At 36.0% G+C, this 15,096-nt stretch overlaps 1 long non-coding RNA gene across 5 annotated transcripts in view; it reads left to right on the plus strand.

The window, feature by feature from the left end:
• Nucleotides 1–276: 276 nt before the first annotated feature.
• Nucleotides 277–15,096, plus strand: part of LOC306660145 — a 174,825-nt gene continuing 160,005 nt past the window's right edge. For all 5 annotated transcript variants that reach the window (XR_013763566.1, XR_013763567.1, XR_013763568.1 and 2 more), the window contains exon 1: nt 277–387. This is a non-coding gene — a long non-coding RNA (uncharacterized lncRNA). The remainder of the gene's footprint in view (nt 388–15,096) is intronic.

Raw genomic sequence — 15,096 nt, forward strand, 5'->3', positions numbered from 1 at the left:
GCTTGCTTCCCTTGTGCTTGGGAGGTGGTGCTCTGTGCAGCTGTCCTTCGCGCAGCCTCGGGAGGCTGAGCACCATTAAGGACTTTCTACTTGGCCACCGCTGGCCTCAGGACGGGTCCCAGGTGCCTTTGAGGACAGGGGCCGCCCTGCCCTCGCTGCTATCCCACCTGGCTGGGCCTGCACCCTGTAGCGCACGCACCCGACCTGCGGCGCCAGCTCGGGCCGGGGCGGGGCCTGGAGGGTCGGGCGGGGCCCGGTGGGAGCCCCGCCCCTGCCGGTGGAGTTGCCGCGGTAGCCGCAGGGCGCCGACTGGGTGTCCCCGCGGTCGGGAGGAGGTTACAGCTGTGAACTTCTCCGGTTTCCAAGGTTCGGTGCAGAGGCCCCACAGTAGGTGCTCAGAGCATCCGTCCGGGGCGGGGCGGGTGGTGCGTGGCCTGTTGGAGCTCGTGCAGGTGGGCGGCGGGTGGTGGCCGTGCGCGGGGAGCGGCCGCCGCGGCCGCCGGCAGCCAGCTGGGGCTGAGCACTGCGGCGGCCTCCGCGGCGCTCGGCAGCGTGGGGGACCCAGTACTCCCAGCGGCCGCCGGCAAGCCGCGGCTTAGGTTTCCGCCCACAAGCTGGGTTTTACTAAGTTCTGCAAACTTGAACTTCTGCCTTTTTGTCTCTGAGTGTTCTCCCTGCAAGGCAGTCGGTCTCCACTCCTTCCTAGTGACAGGTATAATGGTATCTGTAATTTATAGCTCTCTGCCCCCGTCTGAGCCTCCAGCCTTGCCCTCACTCCACGATCAGGGTCGGAGGCGGGTGCCTATGGGGTTAGGAGTTCGTGGTGCTCTTCCCCACACTTTCTGAGAGAGAAGAGGTATGTGTTACATATGTGGTAGGACTGTGCAATAAAACATTTATTAGTTGCATTTTCTCTGAATGAGCTATATTTGAGTGAATAAAAGTTTCTTATTAAAAAAATGTTACATGACATTTGAAAAGAGGTTAGTAGATTCTGCCACCACCTTCCTGTTAATCTTTCTGTACAGTTTGCCTAACATTTTGGTTTCTTCGAAAGGTCAAACGACTGAGTAGAATCAGATGATCAGTTCCAAAATGCTGACCGATTTGTGGTACTTTTAATCTTAAATATGGTAATACATTTTGATATGGAACCCTTTTTCATCTATGCGTGTTGCGGAAGAGGGTCTGGAATTTGAAGCCAGGGACATTCTATCACTGAGCTACATATTCCAACCATCACTCTTTATTTTGAAACAGGGTCTCCCTAAGTTACCCAGGTTGGCCTCCAACTTTCCATCCTCCTACCTCAGCCTCATGAGATTACAGGTGTGCACCATCGACCCAAGCTCACCTTGCATTTGCTCTGTCGCTCTTTGAAAGGTTCAGATAAACACATGATGTTAAAATGTGGAATTTGGGCTTGCTGTGCCTTATGGAGTGAAGGGAGATGTTTCAACATAAAAGAATTTTAAAACTTTTCAAATGATACTTGGAAACAATCTTGATAAATCTTAGACTCACTTCTCTGAGCGAAGGGGATTACCAAATTTTACCTGATGGAAAACGGGATTGAAAATGATATCTGTCTTTTCAGATAAATGAAATACTGATGGCTTCTGCCAGTTGTAAACAGGTTTTTAAATGCTGCCAAGATGTTTGCAGAAATCAATGAGGTGACTCTTAGTGGGAAGAGTTATGTGTTGGTTAGCTTCCAAAAGGCCACTGTCTTCAGTACTCCAGGTGAGATAGGCAGGGAGGGTGCCGTCGTGCTTTCTCACTTGCTTTGCTTGCTACAGTTGGTTCCCTGCCCACTGGTATTTGTTAATCCCGCCCCCCTCCCCTGATCCATTTAGTTGCCTCCTTGTTCCCACTCACTGGGTACCAGGGGCTCTCTGCCTTCCTGACCCTCAGACAGCCAGAGTTGTGACAACTCAAAATGTCTTCAGACTTTGACAGTTGCCAGATGCCCATTGCGGGTGAAATTGCCCATGAGAACCAATGGGTTAACACTTCTTTAAAAGACATATTTCTAGTGCATGGCAGGGATCTGTACCAGTCATTTAATATCTTACTGTACTTAATCGAGACAATCTTTGAGGAAATTAATTGGTTTGAACTTCTAAACACTGACACATTAAAGAAATGCATTAGCATTACTGTTTCTTAAACATATCAATTGATTTTTTTTTTAGTTTCTTAAAACTTTCTTAAAGATTCATGTAAAAACAGGCTATGTGAATTTTATTTTTTAACTCAAAGTCTGTGAATGAAAATATAATTGTCAAATATTCATTTAGATGTTCATTTGTCAGTGACTCTGGGCTTATGTGTATCTTACATCGGTCCAATTTTATAATGGTATTATTGGCCTACTTTTATGGATTTTTATATATTATTACTATTTGAAGTGATTATAGGAAAAATTGTCCATAAGTAGTTTTCACAGCAGGATCATAATTGAAGCTGACTGTGTGGATTGTGGTTGATGCTGATTATCTCCTTGTAACTTTTGAGTAAATGTATCTGCTTAATAACTTGATTTTTAGGGAATTATAATAACTTGATTATTTAATGTACATTCTTAGAAAGCAAAGATAATTCTTGAGAGTATTATAAGTGGTCAGTGTTTACTATTGTTTTGGACATTGAACTCTTATTGCTGAACTGTTTTGGTTGATTTCAAATGACTATGGATAGGTTCTTGGCTTTTGTAAAAAGATCTATTTTTCAAGCAAAAAAAAGAAGAAGAGGAAACAAAGAAAAAGAGGAAAGAGAAAGCCTGCTTGAAAAGTAAATGTTACTAGTGTACATTTATATAAAGCTATAAAAGAGCACGTGCAGTGCTATAGATCAGGCTGAAACAATTTCTGAGCCTCTTGTTGGGCCACTTTCCAAATACTTTGTATCTGAATATGCCAAACTTGTCCCCATACTTTATTTCTTACTCATATAGTCTTGACCTATTTTATTTGATGTTCACTGCTTATCTCTAAATGAAGGAGGTACCCTTTCAGTCCCTACAATCCTAGAATCATTAACTTATTCCTCAAACCTTAAACATGGTGTTGATTAATAGATGAAGCAACTGACTTACAAAAATTAAATCTCTCATCCAGGGTAATCACAGCTGGTCACTAGACTGATTCCTTGGTCATGATGCTTCTAGAAAACACTTTCCTTCTTTACTAGTTGGAAATAAGAGAGCATTCATAGGAAGTTGGGTGTTACACGCATTTTAAAGAGTAGTCCAGATCTTCTGCAAGTGAGATTTGAAGACAAGTTGAAGTTTAAATTCAGCTAGACTTATCTGAAGCAGATAATAAGTGCTTTGCTCTCATAAAAATCGTTTTTAGAAATAACAGAATACCAACCATCTTTAGAGGTCATGGTCTGTTATACCAATATTTGTTTCAACTTTGCTGGATTTGATAAATAAATAGTTCCCAAGTAGCAGGTGAAGAATTTATGTTTGTCCAGTAAAGTCAGCATATTGAAAGAAAGAAAGAAAGAAAGAAAGAAAGAAAGAAAGAAAGAAAGAAAGAAAGAAAGAAAGAAAGAAAGAAAGAAAGAAAGCGAGCTAATCTGGTGTCAGTTTGGACATGTTTACTTGTCGTTTCCAAGGCCCATTATTTATGAAAGTATCCCTTTTAATATAACCAAGTTTGTGTCTGTGGGTTTTGATGCTTCAGTGAAAATATCCCAGTATGGTATTGTTTGCACTTAAAGGTGAGTGAGAACGGGGTTCTTGAAGGCTAAATTCTGCCATGCTTGGAGTACTCTGGAAACAGTGTGGTTCATAGGTACAATGCTGTCTGCTCTATCATGATCTTAAGTTGTTTATATGGTATTATTCAACCTATAAAACTTTCTGTTTACCATATTTGTGTAGCAGGTAATGTAAACTTGTTTATTACCACTATGTGCTTTTTTCATGTCACCGAAGCTTTATATTCTCTCCCAGTTTTACACCTTTCAGTTATCTTATTGATCTTAGACTAATAAGTGGCTCAGCTTTATCTTTTACCCGTTTGTATGCTAACTTAATTGTACTCAGGTATGAACTTTAAAATGGCATATAGAAATAAGATCATTAGCCCAGAAATCTGTGTTGCTGGGGATTGATACACATTCTGATTTCTATAAGTTTGGATCCTGCATGTCCTTTCCTGTCTTGCCTCTTATATTTGTGTACTATGGTAGGTTTTTATAATAGCAATTCAGAGCTTATTTTAGGAGCACTCACTACCAACTGTTTCAGAATGACTTGGTTAAGGTCTTAGCCGTGTTTTACTTTTTTCTGATTTCTTTGGCTTTCTTAAAACTCTTTACTTAATCCAGGTCTTCAATGAGAGGTTATTTAAGTGTAAGATGAAAACCTTAGATCCCAAAGAATATTAAGACGACTTAATGCAGTAGTCATAAATTTAAGTAAAGCTTACACTTACATTTATCTAAAAAGGTAGGAAGGCAATTTGAAGAAGCAGTTTCCTTAAACATAATTCCCCTTAATTCCTTATTTTTGTACTGGTGTGTATTTTCCCCCCTTTTAAGACCATCTTAAGGACAATAATGACTTTCCATATCTGTGCCAAAGTAAACTAAAAATAAAGCAATGATATATTCAACAAAAATGTCTTAAATGAACCACTGAATTTCCAGAGGATTGTTTGAAAACTCTAACTCATTTTATTTTTATTATTTCTATTTTTCTTCTTTGAAGTTTTCCCAAATAACACTTCACTACAATGAAGAATAATATGGTGGTAGCGAGATTTGGAAAACTTGTTTTCTTTCTGTGTGGTTAAAATTTTTCTTCATTTCTATGCGTTACCAATCTTTGCAGTAGGTTATCACTTCTGATTAAACAGGAACCAAATAATTGCTCTGTACACAAAGTATTTAACCCTGTTCTCACTAACCTTTAACTACGAACAGTACCATCCTGGGATATTCTCACTGAAGCATCAAAACCCACAGACATAAACTGGTTTTATATATATATATATATATACATATATATATATATATATATATATCATATGACATATGATAAAATGTCTTAAAGTCATGTAGGCCATGAAACTGAATCCCAGTATCACCTCTTACGATGTGTTTGGAAGTTTTGCTTATCTTCTGTAGCTCTTTTTCCATCTCAAATACAGATGATTTATCTACTGGGGTTGCTCTGAAGCTCAGATCAGTGATGTTGATAAGTATCTGGTACATTACTTATCACTGCTGCAAGGTCTCACGTGCTCTGCCTACCTCCTCATTCCAGGCCCTGTCTCCCCTTCCTCTCTGATTTCACTTCCCACCCACACTTGGTTCCCTTCTGAGGCCCTGATAGCCTCCTGGTCTATCACAGAACACTCTTACCTCCTGGCCTGGCTTGGTTTTTCTCTGTTTATTCCCCAGATGTCCTCACAGGTGGCTTCCTCTGTTTATTCAGACTTCTATTCTATCGTCACGTGTCAGAGAAGTCTTAACATCCCATTGAAAGCATTCTTCTTCTTATACTACATTATTTTCTTACAGTTTAATACATATGTAGTGATGTAATTTATGGATTATTAAAGACAATGAATGTCCAGAAAACTGAGATTTTTAATTTTCTTCTCTGTTATATTCTATCCCATGGAACATCATTTGGCATATAGTAGACACAGAATGTTTTAATGAATTATAATTAACATTCTCAGAAAAGACCAAACCCAACATTTGAAGAGAGTATTTGTAACCCTTGTGGAGCCCTTACCTTACCAAGACAACCAATTAGACAAAGAGGATGCATGTTCACCTTGCAGGTTAGTAGGTAGTAAGTTATCTTGGGCGTATTTGCAGGATTTTATCTTATTTATCCAGTTGTTGACTAACAATATGTTATTTTCTAAACAACTAATTGGACTAAAATCTGAGTCTAACTGAATTTAATGAAGTACAGTGAATTTTTTTCTTCCTAATTCTCTTCTAGAATTCTGTTCATGTTTTGTATTTTAACAGAAACAATCACCAAAATCTGATTGCCTGTTTAATTTGACAGCTATTTTGAACTGGTATGAGAATTGACCTAAGTTGAGGGCAGGCAAGGACAAGCTTGGGAATACGGTGGGATCCAGTGGTTTGGACTTGAGCCTGCAGGAATTGGGGCGGCCACAAGAGGATTTTAAGCATGATGAAATTGTCCTTGTGACAATAGTATGGACACCCTACTGGAATAGCTAGTTAGGACGAGACTACAAAATTGCACTCTAGGAAAGATGAAGGCTGAACAATTAATCACAACATACTGATTAGTGACCTCTGCATGTATAAGGAAGCTTTCTATTCTTCAAGAATTTATAGTTCTACCACTCGAAGTAACATGCGAAGATATTTTATAATTAACCTAGATTTTGTAATTTGGAATCAGATTTAAAGATAGAAATTACCTTAAAAGGCATCTTGCCATAGTAATGCAATTTTAACTTCCATTTACATTCGTTTTAATATATTACTAAGATGTTTATTCTATGTCACAATGGTGTTTTCCAGTGTTCACAATTTACAGTTTCAATTTGTACATATGTAACTTACTAAATTAAGGGACAGTTCCTCCTGTTACAAACTATCCCTAAGAAGAAAAATAAACCCACCCTACATAGAACTCTGAACATGGTATGACTTAAAACAGATTAATGCACATGGGTTTATTATTTTAGCCATTTTCTAAATATCAGCATGTAAATTTGCCTATTTAATATATGACAGCCACAACTTCATTCACTGAGAAATTCTGCATTAATTTTATTTAACCATCTTTATTGTCTTATCATAAAAATCTCTTGCTGGTTCAGTGAATTCCAAAGTATATATAGTTTTTTTTTTTTGAAAAGAGGAAGGAAGCAAGTTGATAAATATACTGTAAACAGAAAGTTCCCCCCAAATTAAGCCTTTATAACATTTTTCTCTTTACTTCTATACTACATGCTTATATGCTTGATGAAGTTGAAGCTCAGAGGTAACCTGACCTGCTCCAGAGAACAGAACTGGATAAAGATAGCTACTTTTCTTTATATTAGTGGACTACATGATTCATTTTTATTCAACTATAAGTTGATGGATTTAATAAGTCGTTTTATTTATTGAAACAAGCATATTTGTGAAGTTCCCTAACTGATACTTTACACAATTGTTTTGGAACTTTATTTTCTTCTATTCTCACCTAGCCATAGTGAGACATGGTAGATCATGTATAGAGCTTTGAAATTAGCAACGTGGTGTTGGAAACATGAAAGTCTAGGATCAGATCCAGAATCTAGTTCTGCCTGGGACTGTGAGCAAATAAATTGGAGTCTCTGGGTCTCCATGCTAAATTTAAACAGTCGAGTTTGAAATTTTATGTCTTTTCAACTTTGCGTAGTAGTGGATAGCTTATGCTATGGTTATAAAAATTAAAACACATATTAAGCTAACCTTTTTTTCTGTGGTACATTATCTAGCCCTTTATTTAAAATACTCGTGTATATATGTATAGAAAATTATACTGATTGGTTACAAATAGCTAGTAAATTAGGCACTGTGGGTATATTTGTTTTTCCTTTCCTTTTAAAATAATGTATTTCCCCTTAGGAAATATGAGTGTCTCGCCACAATTGAATGTCTGTACACTCCAGACAGATGATGTTGGGCATAAGCAAAAACTTTCTCAAGCAACTAGGACTTGGTCATAATTTCTGTTTTATGACATTCACAAATACTATGTTAGGGACATCTATTAATATACTGCTTTAGTTAGCTTTTTCACTGCTGTGGCTAAAGGACTGATCAGAACAACTCTAAAGGAGGAAAGGTTTATTTAGGAGCTCATGGTTTCAGAGGTCTTAGTCCATAGAAGGCCGGCTCCATTCCTCAGGGCTTGAGGTGAGGCAGGACCTCATGGCAGAAGACTGGCAGAGGGAACCAGCTCATATGATTGATGATCAGAAAGCAGAGAGACTCCACTAGCCAGATACAAATATATACCCCAAGCCACGCCCCAATGCCCACCTTGTCCAGCCATACCCTACCACTTCAGTTACCACTCAGTTAATCCCTATTAGGGGATTAATTCACTGATTGGGTTAAGACTCTCACAACCCAGTCATTTCTCCTCTGAACCTTCTTGCATTGTCTCACATGTGAGCTTTTGGGGGACACCTCACAGTCAAACCATAACATCTACATATCTAAAATTCATAATGCAAGTTCAGAACTCTTAGACAAGAACTTACTGAAGACCACAGATTTCTTTTGGGGAAAACAGAAAATAATTAATTGATTTCAACATCAAATAAAATATTCAAGCTGGATGTGGATGAAAATCAATTTATTTTATCAGTAAATATACAGTGGTCAGATTTTCTAATTATCTTAAGTGATTTTCTGCAGGTTTTTAAAAAAATAAGAATACAAATAAGGTCCATAACTCACCATTAGTAAATGTGCGTCTTAAGTTTTTTTTTTCTCCAGTTCTAAGGATCAAATCCAGGGCCTTGTGTTTGCTGGGCAAGCACACTGCCACATTCCCAGCTCTTAAATTTCTTTTAATCTGTAGTGTTAGACTTTTTTCTTTAAAACCTTTTTATTTTGTGGTTATTACATAAACTTTTTTATTTTGTGGTTGTTACATAAACTTCGTTGGTTTTCCTTGTTCTTGAGTTTCACATGGCCTGGATTTTGCCAGTGCAAGACTTTTTATCCTATATTCCTCTGTCTTATTATTATTTTTTTTAAGTTGATTATTGTAGCTATAGACTGTAACAACTTTTTAACCAAGTTGATTATTTTAGAACTGTTGCACTCAAGATAATTTGCAAGATAGATAATTATACAGTTATTCAAATTTTATTTATAAAATAAATGAATGCAATAATTTTCTTACTCCTTCCTTCCTTCTTTTCTTCCTTCCTTCCTTCTAGGAGTTGAACCAAGAGGCACCCATTACTACATCACCAGCCCTTTTGATCTTTTTATTTTGAGACAGGGTCTCACTCAATTGCCCAGGCTTGTATTGAACTTGTAAAGTCCTCCTGCCCATGTCTCCCAAGTCCTTGGGATTACAGATGTGCACCTCTGTACCTCGCTAAGCTATTCTCCTAATGAAGCTGGAAATATGTTATAAAGATGAGATAAAATTACAGAGCTGCATTTTGCATAGTATAGGACCCATTTTGTGTCATCATTCCAGATGTGGAACATTGATAAAAATTTAAAAATAGTATATAATATATAGTTATGTAGTATATGCCATCATTATATAATAATGTAATTATACTATAATATAAAAAGTATAATTTTGATTAATGTAATAATAAATATGTGTTAATTTTTTATTTTTGTGACCAAAATACCTGATGAGAGCAACTTGAAAAGGAAAGGTTTATTTTGGGCGCTCCAGTTTAGATTTTCAGTCCATGGTTGACTGATTCCATCTCTCTGGTCCCAAGGTCTTTCTGGTCTCTCTGGTCTCTGGACATCATGGCAAAAGAAGGTGGCAGAGGAGAGATACTCAGATCATGGCAGCTGAGAAAACAGAGAGCAAGGCACCAAAATATAAACCCGAAAGGCCTACCTCCAGGAATTTATTTTCTCCAGCTGGCCCCACCTGCCTGAAGTTACCTCCCTGATAATCCATTTAAATTTAGGCTACTGATTAATGTAATCGTGATCATTTCTAATTATTTCACTTTGAGATCTTCCTACCTTAGCACAAGAGCTCTTGGAGGACACCTCATATCCCAACAGTAACAAGATATAATATCTCAATTATGATTCCAGCCTATTTTGAATGCATCTGCATCAATTTCATTGACATATTCCCAAAATTTAAAACTTGGAACTTAATAGGTCAGCCATGAATTAAAAGAAATTAGACTCTTCATGATTTATTTTTGAGGACATTTTTCATAAACAAGATAAATGGAATGTTGGTGAATGGCTCATATATGTGTACTGTCATGCAACAATCATTGTTTTGAAATAATTAAACAGCATGATTATTTGGCAAACAAAACTTAGCATCTTGCCTTCAGGCAAAGATCGAACTAACTGCTTATTTATATTCATGTTCCTAAAAGATTCCACATTCTTGCAGACAAAATTTCATGAAAAATATTCTACTAAAACCATTGTTTTATGAGCTTTTAAGAAAATTTGATCATATTTATTGAAAACTTTGCTAAAACTTTAAAGTAGACATTCATCAAATTTGATCATATTTGTTGAAAACTTTGCTAAAACTTTAAAGTAGACATTCAGTATTACCCTTAGTATTTTGGGCAACCATCCTTCTTGTGTTTATTAGAAATGTCAATCACTTTGCATCATTCATCCATAATGTCTTTTTGTGGAATATCCCCTACTCCTACAGAGTTACTCTGAATCTTGCCAGTACTCCAACTCAGTAAGCCAGGACTGAATGCCTGATGCAAGGGCAGTTCACCTATAGACTGAGACTAACCTACAGTTATAAAAGTATGTGACTTTATTTACATCTGCTGGAACACTATACCATAAAATATGAATTTTCTAATTTATAATTCAAATCAGCAGACATTCATTTTGTGGGAATTTGGTACATTGTAGTAATGCAGATCAATTAAACAGAATTCCTTTCTTCCAGTACTTCGTAATTTTCTATTTTAATTTTTGTCATGTGAATTTTGTTATTGCGATAATAACAATTATTAATTGCTTCTTTCTTATATGGATGTAAGCTGTTTCTGAGTTTGAGATGGAATATTTGCATTCTAGGGACCACAATGAAAGTCACTTGTTTACTTCACTTTTTAATTTATGGAGAAAAATCTTGTCTGCTGATGAATCTTTAAACATTCAGTCTTGATACCTTGGCCTTGCCATGTCTTCCACTTATGCTGGTCTACATATATCAGGATTCATGGCACCTTGACATATTTTCTGCAAATTACCATAGAGACTATAGTCGTTTTGTGAACACCCACATAAGCTCTTCAGTGCTCTGGTTGTATTGTTGACATTTATCCCCTTTTACTTTGTGATATGCTCCAAAATGTACAGACAGATATCTACTGCTCAAGTGTTTATCTTAACTATTTAGATGCATTATATAGTAATATGTAAATAATTAATTGTCTATACATACTTCTTGAGAATCGTTGTATATAAGAGAAGTTTCTGAGAAGTCTTTTTAATCAGGTAATTTTGAAAACGGCATGTATATCATGGTTTCTAAATTCAAGTAGTTCCTTTTGTCCCTATTTTAATACATTGCTTCAGGTACACTAGAGGACCAGTGAATTCCAATTTAAGCTTGCTTTTTCTTAAATATCTTTAATATGAAAAATTGCATATTTCTCATTCCGATTAGCGTATGTTTCAAATGCTAATCCCATGAGAGGATTTGTTCTTTGTATTCCATGAGAGGAAGAAATGTAGAGAAGAGATGAAACTAGCAAAAGTGGTTCTTAACACTTTTGAAAAACATGGTAAAATTATATGAATATCATGTCAAGTGATTGAAGAGTGACATGGAAAGAATACAAAATCCTCCTTAGCATTTTAACTTACTGTGTTCCCAGAAAAATCAAATATGTCAAAATGGAGGTTTATTAACAAAATAAGGGTAATGCAAAATATATTATGAAATACTGATGTTTGAAACATCACGATTTATGGTAGTCCTGAACATACTACACAAGTTATAAGTATTCTGGCATTAATTCAGAAATTTAAATATTAAAATAAAGTAACCCTTTTATAATGGAATCACCTCATTGTAAAGGCAGCAATTTGAACTAAAATTACAGTAAGCTCAAAACTGCTATATATATATATATACAGTCCTAGCATGATATTAGTTTTTGTTTTTCATTTGTTTACTTTTTCTTTTGTTTCTAAGTTGCTATGCTTTATGATAGTTTTAATTTAAAAGAATACTGTCAAATTCTATGATGAAATTTTGTTCATGATTCTGTGCATATGTGTATGTCTACTTAAATCTTAAATGTAAAAGGTTTAAAATTCCTTTTTTGGGGCATCACTATAATTATTAACACAGAACAAATTATATAATCAATACATTGCCATTTGTTCTAAGAAGGAAAGACCCTTTGAAGTCAAGCAGTCAAGTTTAAGGAATTAATTGGTAATTTCAAAATACTCAGAACTCTGATATTATCATGTTTTTAAGATTATGTGATACTTCTCAGGGTATAAAATTTAAATTAAGTGGAGGAATTAAGACATAACACTTTTAGAGAAGCTCACAGGCTAGCAAAAAGAAAAATCATATTTGAATACATAAAGTAAATATCCCTTTGTGGAAGCTCATTTTTCTGAATATCCTTAATGTTTAGGGAAAATAGAACATTTTTTACATTAATGTAAAATAGAATGCAGTTAATTTCAGGTCATTTCATTATTCTCACTCAGACAAGGATATCTGTTTTTGACACCATCTAGCAGACTAATACCACTTACCTGAGTTTTCAGTCAGTGGAGTTGTTAAGCAATCTTTTGTAAATTGGAATACTTCAGTGGTACTTTACAGGTTCTCTTTATGCTAATGAGGCACTTGAGAAGCACTTTGAGTATATCTAGAATTCCCTTGACTCTGTCAATCAGATTTGGAAAATGGTTTGCTAAATCACTTCTGATCATGCTCTTTTTAAATGAAAACACTGCCCTGTCACTATCTTAATTCATAAATATAATAATCATCTAATATATGTGGAAGACGTTTCTTAAAAAAATTGTTTTTATTTTTGCCTTCTAAATCCTCTTTATGAAAAACTAAAACTTAAATAAAATATTAAGATTTTTCTTTTCTTTTGCTTTTAAACAATGTATGCAAAGACCACTTCAATTAATTATATTTCATGTTATATTGTCTTCAATGTGATAATTCATTTAATTTAATATGAAGTACAACACTGGGCTTTAACTCTATTAAAAAGCCAAATATTTGAAAGTTACCTATCTAACTAAAATACAAATTCTTTTCATTTAATAATTATGTTTTTTATAATTATGATTTTACAGTGTTTGAAAGTACTCTTATATTTTTTGCTCCAATCACTAAAATCACAGATGGAAGAAATAAAGTTGGCAGAAATCAAATGACTTTCCCAAGGTCTGCAGCTAAGATTTGAGGCAGATCTCTGGGCCACAATTCCAGAGACATTTATTGAATTTAAAACTTACAAAACCTTGCTGAGAATCCGTACTAATAAATACTGCTGATGGAACACTCTGCCTGTCACACCCAGAACACAGGGGCATACAAAGGCATATTTGTGTCCATATTTTTGGGGGTATTTTCTTGTTAAACTGGAAACTTCCTATCCTTTGAGGTTTCCATTATAACCTATAGTACTGGAGAATTTAAATAAAGAGATGTTTAATAATGACACTTAAGAGCTGGGATATGTATGGACTCAGGTTCTAGAAAGGAAGTTCTAACTAAAATACAACTACAAAAATGTGGGGGTGGGGTGGGAATGAGTCAGTTGTGAAGTATTTCCAGGTGCATTAAAAAAAGATATTAATAAAGTTTCAAGCTGTAACTGTGGAGCAAAAAATAAAAATAAGAACAAAGCCTTATCTGTAACTTGGCCATATGATGTAGCAATCAAGTGGTCTTTGTGTTCCCATATCCAGTTCCCAAGGAAAAGACAAAAGACTCACACTTTACAGGGCTTAAAAGTGTAGGTCAGGTCACCTGCCCCTCACTCCTGCTGCAAGCCCTTCCCACCACAGAAAAATGGATCCAAGGTGGACACCATAGACATCACCTCAACCCCACGTTTACTTCACTTCAGATTCACTATCCTGGGTGCTGCTGGCATCTAACTGGTGAAACTAATTCCTACACATGCTCCCTGATAGCTAGGGGAGTATCTGGAAACCCTAAAGGTAGGTTCTCCCAAGGACCAAGACTGATCTTATACAGGATTTCATATAGGTAGGAAAAGTGTTTGGATATGAGAGAGAAAAATATATGTTACTGCTGTACAGTGTTTGTTAATTTAAACTCTTAATTTTTAAAAAATTAGTAAATACCCCCCCCTACATATATGAATAAGTGGAACTCCCTTAATTCATGATTAATGAAAACATGGAACATCTTTTGAACATCATTGATTTGGATAGGATATTTCTTTCTGGACACAAAACACACCAGTAGACTACAAGAAAGATAAAAGTGCATCCACATGCAGGTATAACTGACCTTAATAACATGAATTTACAATATTGGAAAGATGTTTGTAGCTGATTTTTGTAATGAAATGTTAAGTATATGTTTTATTTTTTTAATTAAAAATTTTTTTTTGTAGTTGTAGATGGACAGCATACCTTCATTTTACTTGTTTATTTTTATGAGGAGCTGAGGATTGAACCCAGTGCCTCACATGTGCTAGGCAAGTGTTCTGCCACTGAGCTACAACCCCAGCCAAGTATATATATTTTTTTATGTAGAGAATGTTTAGCTTACTTTAATTACTGAACTGAAATATCGTTAAAATTCATTTGGTACCCTCTTCAAGAGGCCTCTGGTAAATATTGTCAGATATTTTAAATGACATTGTAGAAATTTGAATCATTGGTATTTTTCTCTTTTTCCTCATAAATGACTTTTGAAATGCCTACTGATGCCTAGAATATTTTGCCGTAGGATTAAGCCACTCTCTTTTAAAATTTGGATTGGATTGGTGTTTACTCATCTGCCCAAGCCTCACTCTACTCCAGTTCCCATATCTTTCTCTTCAAAAACAGCAAAAGTTCTCTGGGATCCTAGCAGAAATAACTACCAGCAGTGAGTGGACAAGAGAATGTGATGGAATGTTGGGGTGTTAGGAAGTTGCAACCCTCGTAATAATGGGAACCTAAGAAGAGATGAGGGAGAAGAGGTCCCTTGAGCTGTTGTTCCATGATAGCACTGGTATTTCAGCATGGCTCCTCCTGAAAGATGATCAAGGATAGCTCTGGATTTTTAAATTGCCTTTCCATCTTGAGAGCATCTCAGTAGCTAAATGTCTAAGAAGATGTAGTCAACATTATCATCTAGTACTTGATAAATCCTTTGGCCTGTGTTTT

This window comes from Sciurus vulgaris, assembly GCF_902686455.1.
Source record: "Sciurus vulgaris genome assembly, chromosome: 4".
NCBI classification, from domain to species: domain Eukaryota; kingdom Metazoa; phylum Chordata; class Mammalia; order Rodentia; family Sciuridae; genus Sciurus; species Sciurus vulgaris.